Source organism: Buceros rhinoceros, unplaced genomic scaffold, assembly GCF_000710305.1.
Source record: "Buceros rhinoceros silvestris isolate BGI_N320 unplaced genomic scaffold, ASM71030v1 scaffold7433, whole genome shotgun sequence".
Classification (NCBI taxonomy): Eukaryota; Metazoa; Chordata; class Aves; order Bucerotiformes; family Bucerotidae; genus Buceros; species Buceros rhinoceros.
The window spans coordinates 99,545-107,113 of NW_010401795.1; the positions used below are offsets into that span (position 1 = coordinate 99,545).

The 7,569-nt window shown below is 40.3% G+C and overlaps 1 long non-coding RNA gene across 1 annotated transcript in view; it reads right to left on the reverse strand.

Moving 5' to 3' along the window:
- LOC104490137 overlaps positions 1-6,706 on the reverse strand; it is a 97,718-nt gene extending 91,012 nt beyond the window's left edge. The window contains exon 1 of the long non-coding RNA XR_727770.1: positions 6,540-6,706. This is a non-coding gene — a long non-coding RNA (uncharacterized LOC104490137). The remainder of the gene's footprint in view (positions 1-6,539) is intronic.
- Positions 6,707-7,569: the final 863 nt, after the last annotated feature.

Sequence of the window (7,569 nt, forward strand, 5' to 3'; positions counted from 1 at the left end):
TGTAGGGAACATATTAAACAATTCAGTCTATGTTTGGAAAAGAAATACAGATTCATCACAACGAGGAAGGATGTTCAAGAGTATCATGAAAAAACAGCCAGTATTCAAGCCACAGGACAGGATGAAGTGGGCACAACAGTATAAAGCTGACAAGCAGATTTAACTGACAGTGACAGAAAGAATTGGAAGCTGCCAAAGCCTAAGCTAGACCAGGGCTCCTTCAGATACTACACACGCTAAAATTGAAACTAAAAGCACCAATGAGAACATGTTTTAAACTACTTCAGATGGGAAAAATCCTAGAAGCAGAAGCAACAAAATGGAAAATACAAACTTTGTGAAATGATAGAAAAAGAAATGCTTATCAAATACAAGTAAGTCCGGAAACAAAACAAAGAAGGCTGAATTACAGGACTGGACATTTCATGACCTTTCTCAGCAGCCATGCCTGGTCCATAAGGCTTTAAAATACTTGGTCAGAAGACATCTTTTCCTGTTAATACCACTCGTTGCAAGAGAGCTCAAAGCCATTCATTTAGCCACAATTTTTGTATGGCACTGTCCCAGAGGGTGTGGCCTGGTCTCCTGGGAATAGCATTTGTTAGTTGTAGAGAACCAGCAGAGGGAGCACATTAGCAATTAAACGTGGTTTTCTTATGTTTGTGCCTAAACAATGAGCTTTTTGGTTGCCTTTTTGCTGTTGTTTTGTTTTGATTCTCAGCATTTCTCTCTGTCACTAATGCCTGTGACTCACTTAGCTATCAAATTGCTAGAAGTTTAGGAGCCAAAGCCATGGAGAATGACAGGCTCCACATCCACCCCACACAAAATGATAGTGGACATAAACTTTTACCTAGTGGTCTTTCTTCAACCTCTCCATCAACCTCCATCTTACCCATTCTTGACATCCTGCCCGTGAACTCTTCTGCTGCCACACAGCCATTGCTCTAAAATTCCTGCATTGTGACTACTAACTTTCTAGCCAGAGAGAAAGCCGTATGGATCTCTATGGAGGAAAGAGAAATCAATAATTAACTTTCAGTCGCTGAAAGGACAACTCTGAAGTCCATAAGGCAACTTTCCCAGTCCTACTTTTGTATCCTCAAGGGACTGATCACGCTTCCAGCCACTGATGGCTTTAGAAGCAAGATATTAGAAAGCTTGTCTTTTAGCTGGGAAAAAACAAACAAACAAACAAAAGACCCATCAGCAGAGTAATTTCCATGCTGTATTTACCTCTGAATCAAATGGCACACTATAGTGGCCTGCATTTTTAGCTCTACCACAGTCCCAAGATTAATTTACTATGGAAGCATAACACTAAGAAGTCATCCACAGGTGTAACTTCCACAGTGTTTCCACAGGTGCTGTGCAGAGGGTAAGAAGCATTGCCCATTCAAACTGCTTTTCCTCTTCACTGTAGTTACCAACTGTTTTTAATAAAGACTTGTATAACCACCAATCTGATACTAGGTTAAACATTCAGGAAGACCTATGGGTTTTGGTTCACCCTTTATACTGTCATTTACACCTGTGCACACTGGACATAAAATGTTACCGAGGGGTCTGTGTACACCTTCAGAAAAGCACAAGGAAAGGCACATGACACGAGGCACTGAAGAATAGAGTCTGAAAGATTCTGTCAATGTTTTAAGTGGGATTGGCTCCTGTTCAAATACCTATCTTTCATAAAAGATGTTGAGCAACAGCACCTGATAACAGCAAGTACAGAACAGGCTACAAATCTGCTTTCCGCAGGGCTGGCGGGGCAAGTTGTCACTGATGGGAAGAGCCCACTTCTTGGCATGAAAGGATTTCAGCCTTTGTGCTCACAAAGTCCATGGCCTTTCTTCCCATAGTGCCACCTAGTGCCAGCTCGGTCAGCAGCTCGCTCTTCTGCGAGGTGAACATCTGCCCCATCGGCAACAGGCTGGGACCCTCCACACTCATTTCACCAAAGCCAACCCCAGCTGTCAGAGGAACGGCACTTTTTTCTTCAAAGACAGCTTTACTGTATTAGCCCAATTTCCCACTCCTGTATTTTAACTACTCCAAGATACCACTGTACGTGATAAAAGCTGAACTTTTTTCTTCTTCCAAACCTCTGTGATGTGTAACGACCTGTCCCACAGCATTGGATGACCCGGTTGCCCCACGGGCTACGGAAGAAGGAGATGGTGCACATTCCCATACCTCCAGTGACCATTTTACAAGACCTGCCTGCAAGCAGAACTCCCACCAGTGCTGGGCGGTCAAAAAGCCGTCATGGTACACGATCGCACTGAAGGATTAAGTAAAAAAATGTACGAAAACATGAAAGACATAGGAAGCTGGCACTTCAGAATGATTACTGCCTATTAGAGGAGGACTGGATCAGTGCCGATAGAACTAAATATTAACTTTTAAGATAAATAACAACCAGGATTATAGGCAACACCATCAAAGCAAAAACCATCCCGGACAAAAGCCTTTGCCTTTATTCACTCCTCGCTGAAAGTTTGATACCTCTGTGAAAAACTCCTCAAGTTAAATCTGTACAGATGTTACGAAAGTATCTCAAAATTTGGTGCAGTCAAAAATTACTCTTTACCAAAAGAAACCCAGGTCACCGGCATAGATAGATTATTAAAAATCCAAGTTATTTTTCAGAGTTGATACTGTGTTTACTTTCCGAATTTTCTTGAGCCAAACAACAAGATCAGTGAAGTCCACTTCACTTTGATTTGCCGTTCGTTTTCGCTTTGCAGCACAGTTTGAACTGCAGAGCCTCAAAGGGAAGAAGTTATTCTTTAAAAATAACTATACCAGTGTACTGTTTCATTAAAAAAAAAATTTTAAAACATTTATAAAGGATTTGGATTTTTTTAAAGTTTTGCTTAAAAAAAAACCCTAAGTAACATGAAGTTATATTTCAGTATTTAATTTTCCATTAACATTTATAAATCTCTTTTAGTAGAAGCTCTTCACTATACCGAACACAGTATAAAAAAGCCCTATAAAAAGAGACAAGAGTGAGACCAACTTAAATCTATAAGGCCACAGCATGCCATGAATTTCTAAACAGAAACTCCTACTCAAATCATTCTGCCTAAAACCTCTTATGGTCTGCAAAAAGGAATAGAGTTTTCTTACATTTATTTAAATAACAATTTACCTGAGATTGTAATCTCTTTGTATGGGATTTGCAAGCCGTCCCACAGAATTCTCTAGCAGGGGACACTGTTCCCTATTTACATCAAAGTTTTATATAAATAATATTACTTTTTTTTTTAATTTTCTGCAGCTGTTTTCCCTTATGAATAAGCTGGGCCTATGAAGAACATGTGAAAATAAGAAAACTGTGAGTAATATTTATAATAATGATATATCCAACTCAGGAAATTGCTACAACTGTCTTTATCAAAATAAACAAGATTGATATTTTTTCCTCCTTTAAGAGAAAAAGCAAAATCCTCCGCTATTAAAATTAATTTGATTTGGTATTTGTCTGGTATTTGGATTTGGCTGGTTTGTATCCCATTTCTGGTCCTGCTAAAAAAAAACAACAACAAAACAACAACACAGAAACATACAAAAAAACCTCAACAGCGTTGCTTTTCGTCTCACAGGAGTGAGCAAGGCACATACACAAGCCATTCAGCCCAAAATTACTCTAGCTACAGGGCATGGCAAAGCATGAAATAACTGCTCCACAGCACTTCCTCATGTGGGTGTGTTAGATAACTGTCTGCTCCAACGCTAAAATAAAGCACACTGTGACCCAATCAACACCTTGGGCTCTGCTCCGCACAGCTGCCCGGGCTGCGAGCATGGGAGCCCAGAGCACCTCGCACATACCGCTCTGACAAACTCAGTCCTACACCCCTGGCCAACAGGTTTGACGCTCCCTGAGTTCCCGCTTCAGCATCACATGCCGGATTTAAGTTTACTTAGGCACACTTTACCCTTTGCTGCTGAATCCAGTTGCAAACGGACTTTGTGCTACTGAAAGGGCTAAGATTTTTTTTTTTTGCTAGAATATACTTCAAGTTCAAAGAAAATTAAATCCTCCTACTGAAAAACTTTTTAAGATTAAAAAAAGATCTTACTGAGTAATGAAAAATGTTTCTTCAACTCTCTTTCTCTGCTCAAATAATTCTTCCCGGGGTTTTCAAAAGATCGAGAGGTATCTTGTAGTCATTTCTAAAGGTTTTAAAAAACGTTAACATGAGGCTGGGCTCCTGCTAAATGTACGCATAAGAATCCTGAGGGCAGGTCCAAGAGCTTTCCTACAAAAAACCTGGGCTGTTGAGGGATGTTCACCTTCACTGGTTCAGGAGAAAATGACAGGTGCCTGAAAACCAGCCCATCCCATGAGGGGGGCGACTACTGCGGCTCCAGCTGTATCACTCCAGGCTGACCACCAGCCAAAAGCATCAGCGACTCCACTTTTAAGACCCCTACATTTTTGGCACAATTTCAGCATCCCCTCTATGCCCAAATTTGCGTTTCAAAGCTTGAGATTCAAACTTTAGGAGGTGAGGGACTACGTTGTTACAGTTAACAGGTCATTTGAAGCAATAAACACATTTAAAGTCTATCAACAAAATATTAATTCTGAAGCTTGAATAAAAAGGAGGAGGAAAAAAAAAAATAGGAAGCAATGAATGTCATTCCCCAGCCAAGAGATGAGCCTCCACTCCTTGGTACACTGATATACAAAACCTTGAAAAGTTTCACTCAGGTTCTGGAAATAAAGCTGCTAATAAAATGGAGCAAGTAGCTTCTATAGTTGTAGTGCCAGTGAACAGATCTGCTGCTTTGGATTTCAATTAAGTTAGTTTGTTCAGCGAGGAGGGATTTCTGTTCAAACTGTAAGTTAAAGGACAGCTAAAAAAAAGCCCCAAAGAACAACAAAAAAACCCCTGTTACAGCAAAAGTTCTTTCTGGCTGTAAAATAATGGATTTTTAAGAAACATTTCAAATGATCTGAAGGTTTTGGAGAATCTCCTAGGCAGTCCCAGGTGGGTTAGGAATATTGCATTATGGACTTCTTTGTACTAAGAGGAAGGCCTAATGCATGTTTTTAAGAAGCCCGCCTCTTGCTATTAAATAAATAATTTCCTATTAAAAAAGGTGATTGTTATTGTTGAGAGATCTCCACTGATCAGCGTCCATTTTATATAATTACTCACGATTCTCCAGAACATTTTATGTAACTCACTTCCACTATCTTTCTTTTCTTTTTTTTTTTTCCCTCCTACCAGCAGAGTAGCAGTTTTACTCTCCAACAGAAATGACAGGAGCTCAGATAAAAAGACCATTTCAAATGGATCAATTTAAGCAGTCTTTAGAACCCATGATAAATCTGGGCTCCAAAACTCGACAATGCTAAATGGGCTATGAAATGCATCACAAATCCCTCCCCAGTAAAAAAAAAGAAGAAAAAAAGATTAATTCAGAGAAAAGCTTCAATGTTTGAAATTACAAATAAGCAGCATTTTTGTGGAACAAAAAAATGGTAAATAAATAGTTATTATTTCTGGACAAAACAGCTCGATAGATTTCATAATTTGCCACCACTGTAAAAAATATCTATTCCCTTCCCCCCTCCTTTCCCCGGCAGCACACACGGAAACACAAGCATAACCATGCATAAAAGTGGGAGGGTGGGGGGCATCCAAGGATACAAACTCCGTCTTAGAAAGTTTGAATTCTTATTAACCTATAATGATGCCTCCATAACGTTACATTAGATCAGCAACATAAAAGTTGGATTGTAAGTCTCCTTTCTTCCTAGTAAAGGAAAATGGAAAAATACTAATAATGAAAAATAGACGTTAAAAATATCCAGGAGGAAAAAGTACATGTACAATAACCAAAAATTAACCCCCTCTGCCCCCACATCGAAACAGACAAACAGCAAAATCTCCAAATAAAAATCCTGCCAGGAGGAGTGGAACCTGCTTTCTCTTTTTTTGCCTTTTTTTTTTTTACTGTATGCCAAGCATGGACTTTAAACTTACAGTGTGCATATATATATATAAAACAAAGAACGAGAGTCACCGTTAACCCTGGTCACTGACATTACAGTTAAAAGTCATTGGCAAATACTAATAAAACCCCATTTAGCAGCAAATACGGAGAACATGATATATGGACAGACAGATGGAACTGCATAAACAGAAAAGAATAAGCTGAGAGACCCACAAACATACGGAGAGGGCTGTTTTAAAAGAGTGAAAGATATTGATTTACTTGGAACTACTGTTGGAAAACAAACGTATTTGCTTCCTTCGTGATTAAAAAAAAAGTAATTAAAGTGAATCATAAGGGGGCACACCCTTAAATAAGTCGAAGGGGGAAAAAAACATTTGTAGAGGGTAAGGCCTTCTATAGATGTTCCAAAATTTAAGCTAGCAAATAGGTCTGGCAAACTTACATCTCTAAATTAAAAATCGAGGGGGGGTGGGGGGCGGGGAGAATATAAAGAAGTGCTGGTGGTTTAAGGAGAGTAGAGGCTTTATTCTTTTATTTTTTATAAAAGTTGACTGGCCTACCTTGTTCCCCAGTCCTCAGTTTGTCTCCTCATAGTCGCTGTCTCCCTGGAAGTACAGTGTGAGTGGTAATGACTGCCTGCCTCCCTAATGAGTCCATTTTCCTGCTCTTGATGTTGTGTATACACACACACTGCAACCTACCTTACAAACCACAGAGACGGGAAAGGGAGAGCGAGCGAGCGAGAGAGAGCGAGCGAGAGCCAGCGAGAGTGCGAGAGACAGGGAGAGAGAGGGAGAGCCAGAGAAAGGCGCACACAGACAAAGCCCTCCTACCAGACAGCAGACAGCCCTCCTTCCCCGATCTAGCAAAATACAACTCGGCTAATGCAGCAACAGGTTCAATACCGCCAGGCTGAGGCAGCGCCGAAAAGGTGTACGGACGGGGCTCAGCAGGATTGCTGGCAAATAAACAGTTCGGTGCCGGCTGGCTCCACCTTTCTTATTTATGTTACAGGATGTTGGAATGCATTGTTTCAGACGGTCCATGTGATTATCATAAATACATTTTTGGAGCATATTAGCACGAAGCGCCAAAACGTATCAGCCATTCTGCTCTGTAACCTTATAGCGTTAACACATGCAGGGAAGGTGTAAACATATCTCTTTTGACAGGCAGGCGACACAAAGCCCTCTGATGATTTTAAAGTCATGAGATCTTTCAAGAAAGACGCTCCTGAAGATAGGTTTCCCCAGACAATAGGGGAGCAGGGAAAATTGATCTCGATGAGGAAGAAGTCTCCGTAAGACACTGCTCGGTAAACAATTGGAAAGAGAGGGCTATTCTCCCCAGCATTCCCTCCTTTAAAAATATATATATTGGAAAGACTCTACCCCTACGGCGATAATAATGTGCTGTGCTTATGTCTGAACAGGTGCAATGCATATAGTACATGGTGTTACGAGGACGGAAATAAATCTCTCAAGTAAAAAAAACATTTTCCCAGTTGCAAACAGGCCAAGGTTGTTTAAAATATAGGTCTAATTTGAAAAACGTTCTCCCCAGTCCCTATATGTTTTTACGGGGGGGGGG